Source organism: Dromiciops gliroides, chromosome 2, assembly GCF_019393635.1.
Source record: "Dromiciops gliroides isolate mDroGli1 chromosome 2, mDroGli1.pri, whole genome shotgun sequence".
NCBI lineage: Eukaryota > Metazoa > Chordata > Mammalia > Microbiotheria > Microbiotheriidae > Dromiciops > Dromiciops gliroides.
In genome coordinates, this window is record NC_057862.1 from 324,530,739 (window position 1) to 324,551,525 (window position 20,787).

General features: G+C 39.2%; 1 protein-coding gene across 1 annotated transcript in view; it reads right to left on the bottom strand.

Annotated features, from left to right (window-relative positions):
- The window catches only part of FAXDC2 (fatty acid hydroxylase domain containing 2), a 43,689-nt gene extending 23,169 nt beyond the window's left edge, over positions 1 to 20,520 (bottom strand). The window contains exon 1 of the mRNA XM_043985799.1: positions 20,382 to 20,520. The gene's annotated coding sequence lies outside the window, so the exon portion shown is untranslated. The remainder of the gene's footprint in view (positions 1 to 20,381) is intronic.
- Positions 20,521 to 20,787: the final 267 nt, after the last annotated feature.

Sequence of the window (20,787 nt, forward strand, 5' to 3'; positions counted from 1 at the left end):
TGGAATACTATTGTGCTATAAGAAATGATGAGCAGGATGCTTTCAGAAAAATGTGGAAAGACTTACATGAGCTGATACAAAGTGAAATGTACTGTGTACAAAGTTACAGCAAGATTGTAAGATAATCAGACTTCCAGGGGTGGAGCCAAGATGGCAGAGGAAAGACATTAAACACACAGAGCTCCTGACACAATTACCCCCAAAACAACAATAAAAGAACCACTGGAGCAGCAAAAACCACAAAAAGATGGGCTGAGATTATTTTCCAGACAAAGAGAGATTAAAGGAGGCCTTGCTGGGCTGCTAGAAGAGTCCAACCGTGCAATCACGTCAACACAGACCCCAGGCACACTGCACCAGTGGAACTTACCCCCAAACCTTCAAATCAGCTGTAGCACCAGGTCTTCTGGTAAGAGGGAGTTAAAAGTGAAGTAAAAGATAGCAAAATGAGCAAGCAAAGAAAGTTGAGAACTATTAAAAGTTTCTTTAGTGACAAGGAGGATTGAAGTACATCCTCAGAAGAGGATAACAACCTCAGGGCCCCTACATCCAAAGCTTCCAAGAAAAATATGAATTGGTCTCAGGCAATGGAAACACTCAAAAGTAACTTTGAAGAGAAAGCAGAAGAGATAGAAGGAAGATTTAGAGAGGTAGAGGAAAGAATGGAAAGAGAAATGAGAGCTATGCAGTAAAGTCATGAGAAAAAAGTCAGTAGCTTGAAAAGCCAAATGGAAGAAATTTATTGCTTAAGAATTAGGATTGAACAAATGGAAGCTAGTGACTTTATGAGAGAAACCAAGACATAGTAAAACAAATCCAAATGAATAAAAAAATAGAGGGCAATATGAACTATCTCCTTGGAAAAACAGCTGACCTGGAAAATAGATCCAGGAGAGATCATTTGAAAATCACTGAACTACCTGAAAACCATGACCAAAATAAGAGTTTAGATAGCACCTTCCAAGAGATTGTCAGGGAAAATTGCCCTGATATTCTAGAAGCAGAAGGCAAAATAGAAATTGAAAGAATCCACTGATCACCTCCTGAAAGAGATCCAGGAATATTATAGCCAAATTCAAGAGCTACCAGGTCAAGAAGAAAATATTGCAAGCAGCTAGAAAGAAGCAATTCAGATACTGTGGAGGTACAATAAGGATAAAACAAGATTTAGCAGCATCTATATTAAAGGACCAGAGGTCATAAAATATGATATTCCAGAAGGCAAAGAAGCTGGGACTATAGCCAAGAATCATGTACCCAGCAAAACTGAGTATAATCTTTCAGAGGAAAAAATGGGACTTCAATGAAAAAGAGGACTTTCAGGCATTTGTGATGAAAAGATCTGAACTGAATAGAAAATTTTACTTTCAAATGCAAGACCCTAGGGAAGCATAAAAGTGTAAACAGGAAAAAGAAATCATGAGGGATATTAAAAGTTTAAATTGTTTACATTCCTACATGGGAGGGTAATATTTCTAACTCATAAGAACTTTCTCAGTATTAGGGTAGCTGAAAGGAATACACTTAGAGGACACAGGTCTGAACTGAATATGAAGGGATGATATCTATAAAGCATTTATTTTTTGTTCATCCTGTTCATCCCAAGCAGGGTGGGGTGTCTTATGTCCAAGCCTGGATTTGGGCTCAAGGCTTCCTGGGTCCAGGGCTGGTGCTTTGTCCACTGTGCCACCTAGCTAACCCATGATGACATCTTTAAAATAGGGTTGAGGGGTAGGAGGAATGCATTGGTGGAGGAGGAAGGGGAGAGGTGGACTGGGGAGAGGTAGCTCACATGAAGGAAACAAGAAAAAGCTTATGGAGGGGAGGGAAAGAGGGGGAAGGAGTAGGGGAGTGAGTGAACCTTTCATCAAAATTGGCTCAAAGAGGGAATAACATACATACTCAAGTGGGTACAGTAATATATTTTTGCCCTGGGGGAAAGTGGGAGGGGAAGAAGATAAGGGAGAGGAGGAGAAGAGGGTAAGAGGGAAGGGCAGATTGGGGGAGGGAACAGTAAAAAGCAAACACTTTTGAGGAAGGTGAAGATGTTCTGCATAACTGCACATGTATGACTTATATTGAATTCTTTGATTTCATAGGGAGGGTTGAGGAGGGAGGAAGAAAAATTTAGAAAACAGAATTAGCTCAAAGACCTTAACCTCATCAGAGTGGGCTCAAGGAGGAAATAACATAGACACCCAATTGGGAGGGGTAATCTATTTAACCCTACAGGAAAGTAAGAGGGGAAGAGGATATGGAGGGAAGGGGGAAAGAAGGGAGGGCAGAACAGGGGAGGGGGCAGTCAGAAGTAAAACACTTTTGAGGAGGAATAGAGTAAAAGAAGATAGAAAATAGAGTAAATATCGCAGGAAGGGAATAAGATGGAGGAAACAGTTATGATGATTGACTATAATGGCAAAACGTATGGTACCTACTTTGCTGGGCTATTGTGAAGAAAATTCTTTGTCAAGTTTAAGGTACTCGATAAAAGTTCTGATGAACAGGATGCTATCAGAAAAACCTGGAAAGACCTACATGAACTGAAGCAGAGTGAAATGTACTGTATACAAAATAACAGCAATAGTGGAAGATGATCTGCTGGGAAGCACGTGGTTATTTTCTGTAAGGCAGTGATCCAATATAACTCTGAAGGACTTATGAAAATTGCAATCCATCTACAGAGAAAGAACTGATGGTATCTTATTGAAACACATTTTTTGACAATTCCTTAATCAGAAGTTTTGTTTTTATCTGTTTTCTCTCACAACCTAGCTAATGTAGAGATGTTTTCCATGACCACTCATGTATAGCTTATATTGAATTGCTTGAGTTCTTGGGGGGGGGGGGAGGGAGGGAGGAAGAGAAGTTGGAACACAAAGTTTTAAAAAATTGATGTCAAAATTTGTCTTTACATTTAATTTGGAAAATAAAATTCTAAACAGAAAAAAAAAGATTGTAAGATAATCAGCTGTAATGACTTAGCTATTCTCAGCAATGTAATGATCCAGGACAACTCTGAAGGACTCATGAAAAATGCTGTCCATCCCCAGAGAAAGAACTGTTGGTGTCTGAATACAGAGTGAAGCATATATTTTTTACTTTATTTTTCTTGAGTTTTTTTGTCTGTTTTCTTTTACAGCATGATTACTTTTGAAATGTTTTGCATGACTACATATGTATACCTTATGTTGAATTGCTTGCTTTCTCAAAGGGAGGAGTAGGGAAGGAGGAAGGGAGGGAATTTGGAACACAAAGTTTTAAAAATGGATGTTAAAAACTTTTTATATGTAATTGGGGGAAAATAAAATGCTAAATAAAGAATCAAGAAAAAAATTTAAAAATTTCTCGACTGAAAAGGAGTCATGAGTGGAAAAAATTTAAGAAGCCCTGTCTTAGACTATGGGATGCCAGTCCCAAGCGATAATGGTGTTTACATTATATGGTAGTTACTGTTGGGAGTGATTGTCAGGAGGAAATGATTTCCTTGTGAATTATGATCATTGCAAAGTTTTATTTTAAACCATGATTTGATGTACCTGCTCATATACTCAGGATTAACCACCATAAATTACTGTATTATTATAAAATGTATCTGTTCCTTCCCAATGAATTATCTTTCAAGGTATAATAGCTGAAATAAATTTGTTATTGTTGTTATTCAGTCACTTCTTATTTTTTGTGACTCCATTTCGGGTTTTCTTGGCAAAGATAATGAGGTGGTTTGCCATTTCCTTCTCCAGTTCATTTGACAGATAAGAAGACTGAAGCAAACAGAATTAAGTGACTTGCCCAGGGTCACACAGCTAGTAAGTATCTGAGGCAGGATTTGAGCTCATGTCTTCCTAGCTCCAGGCCTAATGCTCTATCCACTGCAATGGGAGTAGCAGGCCATACAATGTGTAGATAGACTGCAATCTCTTTGAAAGCAGGGAATGTTTCATTTTTGTCTTTGTATTTTTTTTTTTTGCAGGGCAATGGGGGTTAAGTGACTTGCCCAGGGTCACACAGCTAGTAAGTGTCAAGTGTCTGAGGCCGAATTTGAACTCAGGTACTCCTGAATCCAGGGCCGGTGCTTTATCCACTGCGCCACTTTGCATTCTTAACACCTGGTATAGTCCCTGGCAGAAAGTAGGATAAATGTTTTTGATTGATTAATATGGTGCCTAATTAGGGGGAGACAGCTAGGTAGCACAGTGGACAAAGTGCCAGGCCTGAAGTCAGGAAGACCTGAATTCAAATCCAGCCTCAAACACTTACTACCTGTGCGACCCTGGGCAAGGCACTTAACCCTGTTTGCCTCCATTTTCTCATTTGTCAAATGAGCTAGAGAATGAAATGAAAAACCACTCCAGTATTTTTGCCAAGAAAACTCCAAACAGGGTCACAAAGAATCAGACACAACTGAAACAACTAAACAAAAAGAACAAATTGGGGCAAGAAAGCGATTTTTCTCAATGGTCTTTTCTCAAACCTCATTCTTGATCTTTGTCAACAGCAATAATTACTCAATCTGGGGTCCATTCATTCATTCGTTTGTTTCTTTGTTCTCTGCAGGGAAATGAGTGTTAAGTGACTTGCCCAGGGTCATACAGCTAGTATGTGTCAAGTATCTGAGATCATATTTAAACTCAGATCCTCCTGAATCCAGGGCCAGTGCTTTATCCACTGTGCCACTTAGCTGCCCCCATTAATTAATTTAAAAAAAAATTTTTTGATAACCATATTTTACCATAATTGGTTCCAATTGTACTTTATTCTCTGTATTGCAAAAACATTATTCTGAGAAGGAGCCCACAGGCTTCACCAGAGGGGTCCATTACACCAAATAAGTTAAGAATTTCTAGTCTTATAGTAATTAGGTATTATTATAATACTGTGTTACATGGGTAATATCTAGAACTGACAATGCTGCATATATGATGTGGTATTTTTTATAATGTCCTTCATCATGTGTAAAGTCTGATGTGTGTGAGAAGTGAAGGGTTCAATGTATTAGGTAGATAAACTAAACAGGTTCACAGTACACTCATACTTATCGCGTGAATTTTGCTGTTTTTGCTGATGCAATGCTTTTGACATCTAAATATTCTCTTTTTATGATGGGAGACTATCATCTGGGCATTCCTCAATCTCCATCCCCAAACATATACAACCACTTGCATTCATCACTATTTCATTCTGTTGACTCATCAGCATTGCCCTGATAAGGATATAGTGTGAACTGTAGTAACAGATGGGTAAAGTTCAAGGTTTAAAATTACAAATTATATGTTGCAATGCCCTCCAGGAGGATTTTAAGAATTTAGCTCTTCCACAGTCTAGTGAAGTAGCCATTGGGCTGTATGTGTGACACCTGGCCTTGAATTCCAACTTATCCAGGATTGACTGGACCTCCAGAGACAAGCAGACTAGAGTTCAATGATACACACATACGTACATCTTTTTGAGTCCCTAGTACTTACTATATAAAAAGGCAATATAAGCCTAAATAAGAGTTAATGAATCAAGATCCAGGAATTTACAGGAGGAGGTAACTTATATACAACTAAGTATATATGTGATAATTTAAGGAGTGAATAAATGGGAAAGAAGCAGGAAGTGCTTCGTGGAGTAGGTGGCACTTGAATTTTGCCTTGAAAGAGGATGAGAATTTTGAGAGGTGGAGATGTGGTGGTAGTACATCAATTAATAAACATTTATTAAGTTCCTACTATGTGCCAGGTGTTAAGTGCTGGGGATACAAAAAGAGGCAAAAGACAATTTCTGCCATCAAGGAGCTCACAATTTAATGGTGGAGACAAAACACAAACAAATATGTACAAACTGTATAGAGGATAAACTGGAGATAATCAGCAGAAGAAAGGCACTGGAATTAAGAGGGGTTAGGGAAAGCTTTCTGTAGAAGGTGAAATTTTAGTTGGGACTTAAAGGAAACCAGAGAGGTCATTAGTCTGAGCAGAGAGGGAGAGAATTCCAGGCATGGGTGAGAGCCAGAGAAAATGCCTGAACAAAAGATGGAGTGTCTTGTTTGTGGAACATCCAGGAGATCAGTGTTACTGAATCAGAGTGTACCTACTGGGGAGTAAAGTGTAAGAATACTAGAAGGGTAGGCTAAGTTATTAAGGGCTTTGGATGCCAGGATTTTGTATTTTCTCTAAGAGGCAACAGGAAGTCACAAGTTTATAGAGAAGGGGGGTGACATGATCAGACCTGCATTTTAGGAAAATCACTTCAGTGACTGAATGGAGGACAGACTGGAGTGGGGAGATACTTGAGGCAGGCAGATCCAACAAGAGGCTATTGTAATAGTCCAGGAATCAGTTAATGAGGATCTACACCAGAGTGATGGCAGTGTCAAAGGAGAGAAGGGGGGGTATTCTAGAGATTTTGTAAAGGCCTTGGTACAAGTTTGGGTATGGGGGGTAAGAGACAGTGAGGAATCCAGGTTGCCTTCTAAGTTGTGAGCCTGAGGGACTGGGAGAATGGTGTTTCCCTCTATAGTAAAAGAGGAGGTGGGGGTAGGGGTAGGGTTGAGGGGAAAATATAATGAGTTCCATTTTGGACATATTGAGTTTAAGATATCTTTTGGACATCTAGTTTAAGATGGCTGAAAGGCAGATTGGAGGTCAGAAGAGAAACTGTGGCAGGATCAGAATAGAGATGGTACTTAAATATGTGGAAGCTGTTGAGATCACCAAGTGAAGTAGTATATATAGAGAAGACAAGAGGGTCCAGGAGAGAACTCTGAGGGACATTTACAGTTAGATATATGTTTTCTGTCTGTGATTTTGAAGATGATGCAACAAGAGACTGAGATGGAGCAGTCAGAAAAGTAGAAGGAAAACCAGGAGACAGTAGGGTCCTGAAAAGCCGGAGAGAAGATGGTATCAAGAAGGAGAAAAAGATCAACAGTGTCAGAGGCCAAAGAGAGATCAAGGAGAATTAGGTTTGAGAAAAGGTCATTGAATTTGGCAACTAAGAGATCATTAATAACTTTGGAGAAAGCAGTTTTAGTCAAAGGATAAGGTCAAAAGCCATATTGTTAGAGGTTAAGAAGAGAATGAAGGGAGAAAGTGGAAGCACTGAGTTTAGCTACAAAGGGCAGAATACTCCCTTCACCATCTTGTGGAAAGTGCTGAGTTTGTCTCCATGTTGGCAATTTTTCCCTCCCCCAAAAGAAGAAGAGACAGCATCTTAGGCTAAGGCAGGCCCTTTTTTCCATCTGGCAGGTAAGCTACCAGCTAAGGACTGAAAAACATAAATCATTAAGGGCTGAGGTGTGATGTTAATGGTATGGGTTACTTTGTAGGAGTTAAAAGTATTGGCCTTGGTGGAACCAAGTGTCAAAGTGATATTGGTTCACTGGGAAATACTTTTAAGGTTTAAAATAGCTGTAAGACTTTAGCAAATAGGCATGTTAATGTTTAGTGGGGAGCCAGTATTAGCTGTTTAGGGATGATAGAGCTGGACCTTAAATATCTTCTGTTTGTAGTCTAATTTCTTATTTTATAGTTAAGAAAACCAAAGCAGGGGCAGCTAGGTGGTGCAGTGGATAGAGTACTGGCTCTGGAGTCAGGAGGAACTGAGTTCAAATCCAGTTTCTGACACTTGACACTTACTAGCTATGTGACCTGGGGCAAGTCATTTAATTCCGATTGCTTCACCCCCCCCCCAAATTAAAAAGGAAAGAAAAGAAAACCAAACACATGAACAAATTGAGGTATGTGATTATGATGGAATGCTATTGTGCCATAAGAAATGATGAGCAGGATGCTTTCAGAAAAACATGGCAAGACTTACATGAGCTGATACAAAGTGAAATGTACTGTGTACAATGTAACAGCAATATTGTGGGATGATCAGTGTGAATTACTTAGTTATTCTCAACAATACAACGATCCAAAGACAACAATGAAGGACTTATGATGAAAAATGCTTTCCATCTCCAGAGAAAGAACTATTGGTGTCTGAATACAGATTGAAGCATAATTTTTTAAACTTTATTTTTCTTGAGGTTTTTTGGTCTGTTTCCTTTTACAACATAATATGGAAATGTTTTCCATGGCTACACATGTGTAGCCTATATTGAATTGCTTGCCTTCTCAAAGTGGGGGAGAGAATTTGGAGCTCAAAATGTTTAAAATGGATGTTAAAATTTTTTGCATGTAATTGGGGAAAATAAAATACTAAATCCCCCCCCAAAGAAAAGAAAACCAAAGCACAGAGAAGGAATATGATTATTTAGGGGTGGCACCCAGAGAGATATTGACAAAGCTGGAATTAGAGCCCAGGCCTACTGGCCTCCAAGAGCTCATTACACTATATTGAGTGGTAACTTCCTATCAGCAAAGCTGAGACTAGATTTTTTTTTTTTTGCTTATTTGTTATATCTTCTGTCTCTTCTGTTCTATCAGGCCCAAGGGGCTGAAAATTCAGTTTTGTCCCTTTCTCCTACCACTAATTCTCCTCATTGAATAATTCCATATTTGTCCAAGTATATATATATATATGACCATACTTAGCCAAGTGACTTAATCTCTCAATGATCTAGGCATCTCTCTAAAACTATACGTAAACTGCAGAGAAGGTGTTGACTTGCAAGGGTAGAGGGAATTTCCTTGCCATCACAGATCCATTCCTACTCCTGTCCTATTCTAACTCATTAAACATTCATTTAAGTTCAAATTACTATGGGTTATGCAGGGCACTAATTGCCATAATTAAGTTCAAAATATATAAGCCTAGATGGCAGAGGAAAGATATTATACATACAGGGCTCCTGATACAATCACCCCAAAAATAGCAATAAAAGAACCCTTGGGTCAGAAAAACACACAAAAATATGGGCTGAGAGTTTTCTCCAGCTATAGATAGATTTCAGTGGGCCGTGCTGGGCCACGAATAAAGCCTAGCCCCATAATCGGCCGACACACCAGACACCCACCAGAGGAATTTGCCCCAGTGCCTCTGAATCGGCTGCAGCACCGGTGTCTTCTGGAACCGAGTGCGTGGTAGGGCTGAATGACTGGCCTGGGGGGGTGGGGGGGAGGTAAGTGCAGGGGTACCAGTGGACTGGGGGGAATGATTCGACTGTCCCACCCAAGTGGGCAACCAGGAAGAAATCCTGAGCAGTGGGAGATCCAGGTGGGGAAGGGGAGCAGGGGAGCAGGCTCATCGGAAGCTAAGAACCACACCACAGAAAGCTTTGCTGGTTGCTTGCTTAGTAAGTAGGCCTGAGGTTATCTCTGGACCTGAGAACAGGCCAGGTGAGATTAAAACCTGACCCCCCCCCCCCCAAACCAAAACACCTGGGACCCTCTGAAGCTGGGAACAGAAGCAGAGCTGAGAAACAGCGCCCCCCCATCCCCCACTGGAGAGTTTAAAATAAAATGAAAGTGAGGCCAGGCGGGCTGAGAAGAAGCCCAACCATGCTGTAGCTTGAACAGTGTGTCCTGGAAGCAGTGCCACACTTTAAGGAGGAGTTAAAAGCCAAGAAATAGTAAGCCAGGATGAGTAGGCAGAGAAAACAGAAGACCATCAAAACTTTGGGGATAAGGTAGACCACAATACAACCTCAGAAGAAGAAGAAGATAATAACAGGGTCAAAGCTCCAACATCCAAAGCTTCCAAGAAAAATATGAACTGGTCTCAGGCCATGGAAGCTCTCAAAAGGGACTTTGAAGAGAAAGTAGGAGAAATAGAAAGAAGATGTAGAGAAAGGGAGGAAAGAATGGAAAGGGAAATGAGAATGATGCAGGAGAGTCATGAGAAAAAAGTCAACAGTTTGAAAAGCCAAATGGAAAAGGAGATTAAAAAACTGTCTGATGAAAATAATTGCCTAAGAATTAGGAATGAACAAATGGAAGCTAGTGACCTTATGAGAAAACAAGACACAGTAAAACAAATCCAATTGAATGAAAAAATAGAAGGCAATGTGAAATATCTCCTTGGAAAAAGAGCTGACCTGGAAAATAGTTCCAGGAGAGATAATTTGAAAATCATTGGACTACCTGAAAACCATGACCAAAACAAAAGCTTAGACACCATTCTCCAAGAGATTGTGAGGGAAAATTGCCCTGATGTTCTAGAAGCAGAAGCTAAAATCAAAATTGAAAGAATCCACTGATCACCTCCTGAAAGAGATCCCAAAAGGAAAACCTCCAGGAATATCATAGCCAAATTCCAGAACTCCCAGGTGAAGGAGAAAATACTGCAAGCAGCTAGAAAAAAGGAATTCAAATACTGTGGAGCTCCAATAAGGATAAAGCAAGATCTAGCAGCTTCTATATTAAAGGACCGAAGGGCATGGAATATGATATTCCAGAGGGCAAAGGAACAGGGACTACAGCCAAAAATCACGTACCCAGCAAAACTGAGTACAATCTTTCAGAGGCAAAAATGGGATTTCAATGAGAAAGAGGTCTTTCAAATATTTGTGATGAAAAGACCTGAACTGAATAGAAAATTTGACTTTCAAATACAAGACCCTGGAGAAGCATACAAAGGTAAACAGGAAAAAGACTTCATGAGGGATATTAAAAAGTCAAACTGTTTACATTCCTACATGGGAAGATAATACTTTGAAATCATAAGAACTATCTCAGTAAGGAATTCACAAAAGACACAGGTCTGAACTGAATATGAAGGGATGATATTTGTAAAGCATTTATGTTTTGTTCTTTGTGGGGCAGACAGGGTAGGGTGTCTTATGTCTGGGGCTGGATTTGGGCTTGGGGCCTCCTGGGTCCAGGGCTGGTGCTTTGTCCACTGTGCCACCTAACTAATCCATGGTGACATCATTAAAATAGGGTTGAGGTGTAGGAGGAATAAACTGGGGGAGGGAGAAGGGGAGAGATGGTCTGGGGAGAGGTAGTTCACATGAAGGAAACAAAAAAGCTTATGGAGGAGAGTAGAAGAGGGGGAAGGAATTGGGGAGTGAGTGAACCTTAAAATAATCAGAATTGGCTCAAAGAAGTACTAACATACATACTCAAGTAGGTATAGTAATATATTTTTGCCCTGAGGGAGGGGAGGGAGAAAAGGGGAAGGGGGAAGAAGGAAAGGAAGAAAGGGCAGCTTGGGGGAGAGAGCAATAAAAAGCAAAACACTTTCAAGGAAGATGAAGATGTTCTGCATTACTGCACAAGTATGACATATTGAATTGCTTGATCTCATAGAGAGGGTTGAGGAGGGAGGGAGGAAGAAAAATTTAGAACACAGAATTAGCTCAGGGACCCTGATCTCATTGGAATGGGCTCATGGAGGGAATAGCTTTCATACCCAGTTGGGAGGAGTAATCTATTTAACCCTGCAGGAAAGTAGGTGGGGAAGAAGATAAGGAAGGAAGGGTGAAAAAAGGGAGTGCAGAGCGAGGGAGAGGATAGTCAGAAGTAAAACACTTCTGAGGAGGAATAGGTAAAAAGAAGATAGAGTAAATGTCATGGGAAGTGGGATGGAGGGAAATAGTTATGATGATTGATTATAATGGCAAAACGTATGGTACCTACTTTGCTGGGCTTTTATGAAGAAAATTCTCTATCAAGCTTAAGGTGCTATATACAGGTTATAATGAACGAGATACTATCAGAAAAACCTGGAAAGACCTACATGAACTGAAGCAGAGTGAAATGTACTGTATACAAAATAACAGCAATAGTGGGGGATGATCTGCTGGGAAGCACGTGGTTATTTTCAGCAAGGCAATGATCCAGTATAACCCTGAAGGACTTATGAAGATTGCAGCCCATCTGCAGAGAAAGAACTGATAGTATCTGAAAACCGATGGAAACACATTTTAAACATTTTTTTTCTTTTCCTCTTTGACAATTCCTTAATCTGAAGTTTTGATTTTTTAGATTGTTTTCTCTCACAACTAGATAATATGGGAATTTTTCCATGACTACTCATGTATAACTTATTTTGAATTGATTGAGTTATTGTGGGTGGGGGTGGGAATGGAGTGGGGAAGAGAAGTTGAAACACAAAGTTTTAAAAAAATTGATGTTAAAATTTTGTTTTTACATATATTTTGGAAAATAAAATTCTATTCAAAAATATATAAGCCTAACACATGAAGAAGAATTCAGAAAATAGATTTCTGTTATCAGGCAAGAGATTGTCAAGATATCTTTAAAGAGAGTTAGATAGTCACTTTGGGTTTAGATGCATCTGCAGAATTGAAGCTTTCCTTGTGAATTATTTCATTATACTATGGCCTGAGGCTCTTAAGAATTAAAAAAAAATAAGACAGACCAGGATGAATTCAGTAATTTAATTGCCTCTCTGTCCATGAGAAGCAATGCTAGAAAAAATCCCTGGACGTCGAGTTAAAAGACAAAGATTTAGGGGCAGCTAGGTGGCACAGAGAATAGAGCACCGGCCCTGGAGTCAGGAGTACCTGAGTTCAAATCCGGCCTCAGACATTTAACACTTACTAGCTGTGTGACCCTGGGCAAGTCACTTAACCCCAATTGCCTCACTTAAAAAAAAAAAAAAAGACGAAGGTTCTAGTCCTGGCTCCAACACATCCTAGTGATGGGGGCAGGCCATTTTATATCTCTGAGTCTTGTTTTCTTGTCTGCAACATGAGGTTAGTAATATTAGTACTACTTATCTCAGAGGGTTGTTATGAAAAAAATGCTCTGCAGATTGCAAAATACTTAATCACAATTAGTTATTATTATTAATTTCCCTGAGATGGTTTCCTTATTTGTAAAATGGAAATTATAATACTACTTGCCCTACCTGCCTCCCAAAGATATTATTTTTGTTTTGTTTTGTTTTGCGGGGCAATGGGAGTTAAGTGACTTGTCCAGGGTCATGCAGCTAGTAAGTGTCAAGTGTGTGAGGCTGGATTTGAACTCAGGTCCTCCTGAATCCAAGGCCAGTTCTTTATCCACTGTACCACCTAGCTGCCCCCCTCCCAAAGATATTATAAGGAAAACTTATATTTATAGATTACAAGTGCACTCTCCTTCCATATCTGTCCTTATATATACACACAATCTTTCCATCCATATATTTAAAATGTGTTTCCAAATCAAATAGTAAAGCCTCTTCCCTTGGGCTCTTCAGGGTCAAAGCCCAACTTTTAGGCTATGAGGCAGGTCTGAAGTCCACCACAATTGTTTTCATAAAGGTAATGGACAGGCATAGGAGATCAGACATTGAATCTGCAGTTCAGTCAACTTTGGATAGACAGGGCCAATTCCATTCCACTTAATCTCTCTGACAAAAGGGAAAATATTTATTTATCTTTAATCCCCTTGAAAAGTGGGTATTTGACTGCTGCGCCTACAACCTGTTTTCACCTGAAGAAACAGCCTTTCATAAGGCACTGTTTATGATCACGCAATGCCAATACCTCTATATGCTAACTACTGAGATATTTATCTTGCCAGCTGCCTTCTTTGAGTCATTAGTTTCTGTCTGCTCACTTCTGATTCTTAAGGAATTATTTTCCCCAGTCAGCTTTTCAACTTCCTTTTCCATTTGTCCAACTGTATTTTAAGGCATTATTTTCTTCTTCCAAGCTATTTATTGACTCTCTCTTGGATAACTAATTTCTTTTCCCAATTTTTCTTCTACCTCTATTATTTGGTTTATAAAATCTTTTTTGAGGTCTTCTAAGAGGGCCTTTTAGTCTTGAGACCAATTCCTCTTCCCCTTTAAGGCTTCATGTGTAGGTGTTTTGACATTATCCTCCTCTGAGTTTATGTTTTGGTCCTCCCTGTTGCTATAGTAATTTTCTATGGTGAGGGTTCTTTTCTGTTTCTTATGCATATTTTAGCCTATTTTGTGCCTTTTAAAGTTGAGTTCTGCTCCTGGGGTACAGTATACACTGTCCCAAGCTTCTTTTGATGGGTGCCAGGAGCCTAGTCACTGGCTTTCTGCTTTGAGGCCACAGTGGCTTGTAGCTTGCTCACTGGAATGGGGTGGCCCAGTCTAGTTGCACCTATTGGGCAGCAGATACCCTGGTTGGCAGATTATCTTCTGTGTTGAACTTGGGAGCCTCACAACTGACCTGCTGTGCCACTGGCTTGCTTAGCTAGGACCTAGAGTCCTCAGCTGTTCATCTGTACTGTGGCTAAGAGCCTTCTGCTGGCTTGCACAGACACCCTCTGCACTGAGCTGTGCTCCCCTTTTACCCAGATGAGACAGACCTTTCTTGAAGTCCTTTTAGTTTATATCTTAAGTTAGAAAATTGTTTCACTCCATCTTTTTGTAGGTTCTGTGACTCCAGAATCTGTTTAGAGGCTTAATTTACTGTTGTTTCTGAAGGAAATTTGGGAGAGCTCAGACAACTTCCTCGTTTCTCTCCATTATCTTGGCTCTGCCTCTCTCAGCGGCCTTCTATGAGCTAAGAAATTGTAGCTGGATATGCTATACCCAAACATGTTTCTTTTGGTACTTTCCCTCCCTAAATATGCTGTTGAACCAAAGCTCGGTTTGGTGGCAGCTGGGATCAGAGATAATTTGGGTCTTGAGTCCTGGTTCTGCCCCTAACTAGCTGGTGTGACATAGCCAAATTAGTATTTCCTCTTCCTGAGACTCAGTTCCCTCATTTGAAAGATGAGATGTTTGTAATAAACAAATGTTCAAGGACTTTCTAGCTTTAACATTCTGTAATTCTGTGACCTCAAATTAGGGAGGGACCAGATATATCTGTACCCGAAGAGGATTCATGAGGCTCAGTCTACAGTGTAGTTCAGGATAAGTATCTTGACAAATCAAATTAGAAAACATTTATTGAACCCAATACTATGTATAAGACATTAACCTATTTGTATAAATGTGTTTATGCTCATAACATGAATCATTATATTATAAAGTATCTCTGTTTTCTTCTTTTCAACTAGATAGCCAACACATTAAATAAAGGAAATATCTTTCATATCTTTTGAAATTCTCCCATGTCACAGAACCATAGAATGTTACATAATGGAGGGACCTCAAAACATCTAATATTTTACCTCTGAAGACATAAGTTCTTTGAGGGCAGAAACTGTCTTGTATAATATATAATATATATCTTTAGAAACATAGTACTTTGAATATACATGTCTAATAAATGCTTGTTGAATTTTGGCTTTTAAATAGAATATTAGAGTTATAAGGAATCTTAGAAGAAAAACATGTTAATGCCTAGAAAATAGCATATTAAATGTGGAAGAAACTTGAGAGATCATCTAGTCCAGTTTTATTTAAGAAAGGAGGAAACCCAGACCTACATTGGGAATATGACTATTTAAGGATACCATGTTGGCAGACCCAAGACTATGACCAAGATTCCAGGTCTCCTTTTACTGAACCATGGTGTCTTTTTCTTCAATTCAAAAGTACCACATTATCAAATTCCCTATAGCTAACTTCTGTCCAACCTTGCCATCCCCATCTCCACCCCCTCAGGTCTTATTAAACTCCTCTAGTTCAGATAAAGCCATGAAGTCTATTCTTTGATACTATACCATTGAATTTCTTTGTGACCTGAAGAAAATGGTCACAATTTCTTTTGATTTCAGATTTCTTTTTTTGTAAATAACCCCCTTTCTGTCTCTTGTGGACATGGTGGGAATGAATGAGATGTCTATCAAAACTGAACTTTTTTTTTTTTTTCCGGGGCAATGAGGGTTAAAAGTCACACAGCTTGTAAGTGTCAAGTGTCCGAGGCTGGATTTGAACTTAGGACCTCCCGAATCCAGGGCCAGTGCCTTATCCATTTTGCCACCTAGCTGCCCCAAAACTGAACTTCTTGAAGAAAAAATTTCCATTCAGAGGAAAGAAGATTGTTGATGAAGGAACATTACAAAGTGTATAGATGGTCTGGGGAAAATTCTAGAAGAAAGATTAGATATGAGTTTATTGTACTTTGGCCACACTAAACTACTGGTTTACTTTCAGTCTGTGGGACTGAATATAAGCTTCATATGGCTGTGGAGAACAGTGAAAATGTTTCACTGTTTCAGGATAGCCACTTCTTAGAAGCTTATGTTTTTACAGTGCTTTTCAGTATTTGCACACCCATTTTACAGAAAAAATAACTGAGGTTCATGTTAAATGGCTTGCTGAGAGCTACAAAGCTGGAAAGTGGTAGTGTTTCTATACTGCCTCAGTGCCTAGAGCAATGTTATTCATTCAATGAGTGTTTTAGGAATGAGGGAGGTAGACAGGAGAGGGTAGATAAGAAATGTTTCTCAATTTTCTAGTAGGGATTAAAAAACAAATGAGCCAGTCCTTTGAGCTCACTACCAGTCTTCCAACCTCTCCTAGTTTCATATCAACAGCAACAGATGTCTATTAAGACTCCATTATGGGGGGCGGCTAGGTGGCCCAGTGGATAAAGCACCGGCCCTGGATTCAGGAGTACCCGAGTTCAAATCCGGCCTCAGACACTTGACATTTATTAGCTATGTGACCCTGGGCAAGTCACTTAACCCCCATTGCCCTGCAAAAAAAAAAAAAAAAGACTCCATTATGCCCCAAGTCTCCTAACTCTTGATCCAGTGCTCCTTCCATTATTTCACTTTATCATCCAGGATGTGTTTTGTGAGTTTCATTGTTACTAATGGGAAACAGGATACAAGAAGAGGAAGTGTTTGGCCTGAATTCCTGGCTAGTTATTAACATTAATGCTAAGATTTGGACTCTTAGCTTTTCAGTTTAATGTTCCTGGAGATTATCCCCCTGATTTATGCTGTTTGAATATTATAGGTCTTTTGTTTTTCTATATTCATCTTGAAACTGATCCATTTAATTGGGGAATCATCAAGAAGACCATTAAAATCTGACAGACCTAGTGAAAGGGCACACTGATTTAAGGATTAGAGAGACCTACTTGGGATGACTGAGATCCAAATTGGCAGCAAAGAGGAATCAGAGGTAGTAAAGTAATAAAGGCTTGTAAAAATTTGAAGCATGAAAACAGGAAGGATGGAAAAGTTATTAACCCTGTCTCAAATAGATTACATAACAAAAAATGATAGAAAACCCAATACCTTTTATTTAGCCTGGAAAGTTTCTGTAATCCCACCCCTAAAGACACAATAATGTAGCACTTTCTTTTACCTTGCCTTATTTGTATTTCAAAAAACTCCTATAAAAAAAAAAAAAAAGCAAGTACAATTCCTATTTTATAGATAACTAAGGCCCAAAGTAGGAAAGAGCCGTAGAAGTCATAGAATATTATTTCTGGAAGAATTACAGAATGGAAAATGTTATGAGTGAAAGAGACTAAGAAAACATTAAAATCAGAGTTGGAAATGGTCTTAAGCAATCCTAAAAGACCAATGATAAAGCATACTATATGCCTCTAGAGAAAGAACTGATATTGATTGAATACAAACTGAAGCATGTTATTTTTCACTTTCATTCTTTTTTAAAATTCAAGTATTTTTGTACAAAATGACTAATATGGAAATGTTTTACATAATTGCACACTATGATCTATATCTGATTGCTTACTACAATCAGGGAATGATGCAATTTGGAACTCAAAACCAAACAAAAATAAATAAATAAATGAAGAGTAAAATAAATAATGAAATAAAAATATTTTTTAAAAAAAGAAATAGTCTTAAGTCCTCTAGTCCAACACTCTTATTTTATGGTGGAGCCAAATGAAGCTCAGAAAGAGGCAGTGACTTGCTCAAGGTCACACAGATAATAAATGAAATTCCTAGACTCTGAGTCCAGGCTTTTTTCTACTGTACCATGTTGCCTTATATAAGAAATGAGACTGGGTTTTAGAGAGCTTCCTTTCCCTTCTCTTTTACTGAATTTCCCTCTTAAAATCTCATATCAAGAGATTCCCTAAAATATGGGTTTTTTCTTGACCTTCAATGTTACCACAATATCTTCAATTGCCACAATGCCCCAGTAAATGTGCAAGCTCCTTCATAGCAAGAAGTATTCTAGTGTCATAGTGTTTTCCATGGAGTAGCACTTAATAAATGTTTTTTTAACTGAATTATTCAGTATCTTTTGTTATAATTCCCTTTTGCTAAAAGTAAAGCTCTTATCGATATAGTACTCTAAGAGTTACAAAGTACTTTTCTCACTATAACCCTATGGAGTCATTTGGTTTTTCAGATGTGGAAATAGGCTTAAAAAATTAGAAGTAATTTGCCTGAGCCAACATAACTCTTTAGAAAAGCAAGAACTCAAAACACAGGCCTCCTGGCTTTTGACTCAATTCTTCCACTATTCTCTGCTTCCCTGAATTCTATCACTGGAGAGGGAATCTTCGGCCTCCTTCTCTTAGATCAGAATGAAATACCAGGTACTTGGAAACAAGTTGGAATGATGGGAAAAGTCACTTAACTCATATACCCTTTGATCCAGAGAACCCACCATGGGGGAGATAGATAGATGGATGGATGGATGGATGGATAGATAGATGATAGATGGATGATAGATAGATAGATAGATACATACATACATACATACATACACACATGCTGCAAGAAGGTCAACAACAGAGGGAAACAACCCATATATACTTAAACATTCATAGGAGTCTGTTTATGACAGCAAAAAAAAAAAAAAGAAACAAATGGCTGAATAAATTGTGGTATATAATCTTTTTTTTTTTTTTGGCAGGGCAATGGGAGTTAAGTGACTTGCCCAGGGTCACACAGCTAGTAAGTGTCAAGTGTGTGTCAAGTGTCTGAGGCTGGATCTGAACTCAGATCCCCCCAAATCCAGGGCCAGTGCTTTATCCACTGCACCACCTAGCTGCCCCCTCCCTTTTTTGTGTGTGTGTGGTATATAATCTTTTTTTTTTTTACCGCATTATTTGGGCATGAATGGACGGGTTTATCTGGAGCTTGTGGGAGTCACAGCCTCTCCTCCGCCATCTTGGCTCAGGGCATCCATTTTTGAAATGTGGTATATAATCTTAATGAAATTACACTGCCATAAGAAATGACAAATATGAGGAATTTATAGAAACTTAGGAATGCTTACTGTGAATTGATGTTATAGAATATACAAAACTAGGAAAACAATAATTAGTAAAGGAAATTGGCACTAAAGGCAACCCAATTCTGATTGATTTTAATAGCCTATATTGGGTGTCACATATATAAAGAGCAGGTAATAAAATAAACCTTTCTTATCTAGGTAGAGAGGTGGAGATTACCTGTGGAGAATTACATATGTTGTTATTATGGTGGTTGTGTAATTTTAAAAAAAAACATTATTTTGTTACAAGGTAGGGTTAAATTTCGTGTGTGTGTGTGTGTGTGTGTGTGTGTGTGTGTGTGTGTGTGTGTGTAGCTATCTGGGAGCAGATATATGTGAAACAAAAGGCATCAATACAATTTGTAAAAAAGAAAAGAAGGAGACTGTTGCAGTCTCCATTTTACCAACCGGGAAGCTGAGGCTACAGGGCAATGAAGATCTTAAATTTCTTTAATCCCCCTGGTAGTCTCCCCTTACTCTTAGGCTTTCTGAAAAACTGACTCACCACTCTGTCTCAACAGTACATCCAGCCCCTATCCCCATTAATACCTGATAGACTAACAGCTTCCAGATACAATCAGTCCAATTAAGATTCTGATGTTACTTCAAAACAGGCTTTGCTATCAAGTTTATACCCAAGCTGACTACTTCATTCCTCAAATCTTAAAATTAAAGCCATTGTTATTGTAATTTTAATTAGTGGAAAGAACTTGGGATTCAGAAGACCTGGCTTCAGGTTCTGACTTGTGGATCACTTCTCTGAGTTTCAGTTTTCTCATCTGCAAAGTGGGGCAAATCATACTTTTATTGCCACCTCTCAGGATTGTTGGGAGGAAGGTGCTCTGTAAATTATTAGGCATAATAGAAAGGGGAGCTGCTATTAGTCTCTCCTGGTCACCCTCAGGAGAAGTTCCTCCCCAACACTGAATCCCTAAAAGCTCAGGTTTTCTCTTCCTTATTTTATCTGATTCTAGTCCTGATGTAGGAAATCCTGGCTAACTTCAGAAGCAGTGGATCAAAACAACCTGTCAGTTAGGAAAACAAAATGAAGAGACTCAAGCTATTATAGGACGCAGAATGTAGACAATAATGAAAGAAGATGGGGAGGCTGGGGATGGACCGAAAGAATATGCTATAGGGGGTGTCCCAAAAGTGGACTTCACTCATATTGCACCAAGGCAATACGTGTGAATATGTATTTTCCTTTTATATCTATCCATTTTAATATACAGTGATATATAAAACAAATATATGTGTGTGTGTGTGTGTGTATTTGTTATTGTTGTTGGGGGAGTACACTTACACAATCATACAAAGTCTTGATTGAGGACCTGAGCTGAAACTTTCTGGCCAAGATTCCTAACTAAATCTCCTTCCCTGCCCCCTTTTCTCCTTTTGCCTTCTGTCCCTTTTCTGCTCACCTCTGCTCACTGCTGCAATCTTGGGCTTCCAAAAACTGCACTGGTTTACTCCTGGTCACAGTTCGATCTTCCTTTTCCAAGCCCCAACCTGCTGCTGCTGCCGCCGCTGCCGCTGCCAACACTAACCTCTAGTCCCGAGGCTGGCTGGGTGTGTTAGTCATGTTACTGAGCAGTCAACTGGCTCTCAGCAGGCACGTGACACAAAATGAGTTGGGTCACTCACTCATGACTGCAGACAAAAATTCCCTTCTTCTAGTAGGGCGAATGAACTGTAGGGCAGATTTTCTCAGAGCCCAGGAGAAAGTGGGTCATTCTGGTGGGAGAAACCTTTGGACTGAGTTGTAGAGTTTTGTTTCCCTCTTTGAAAGGGTAGTTAAAAGGCAGCAATTTCAGCCATTAATTCTAG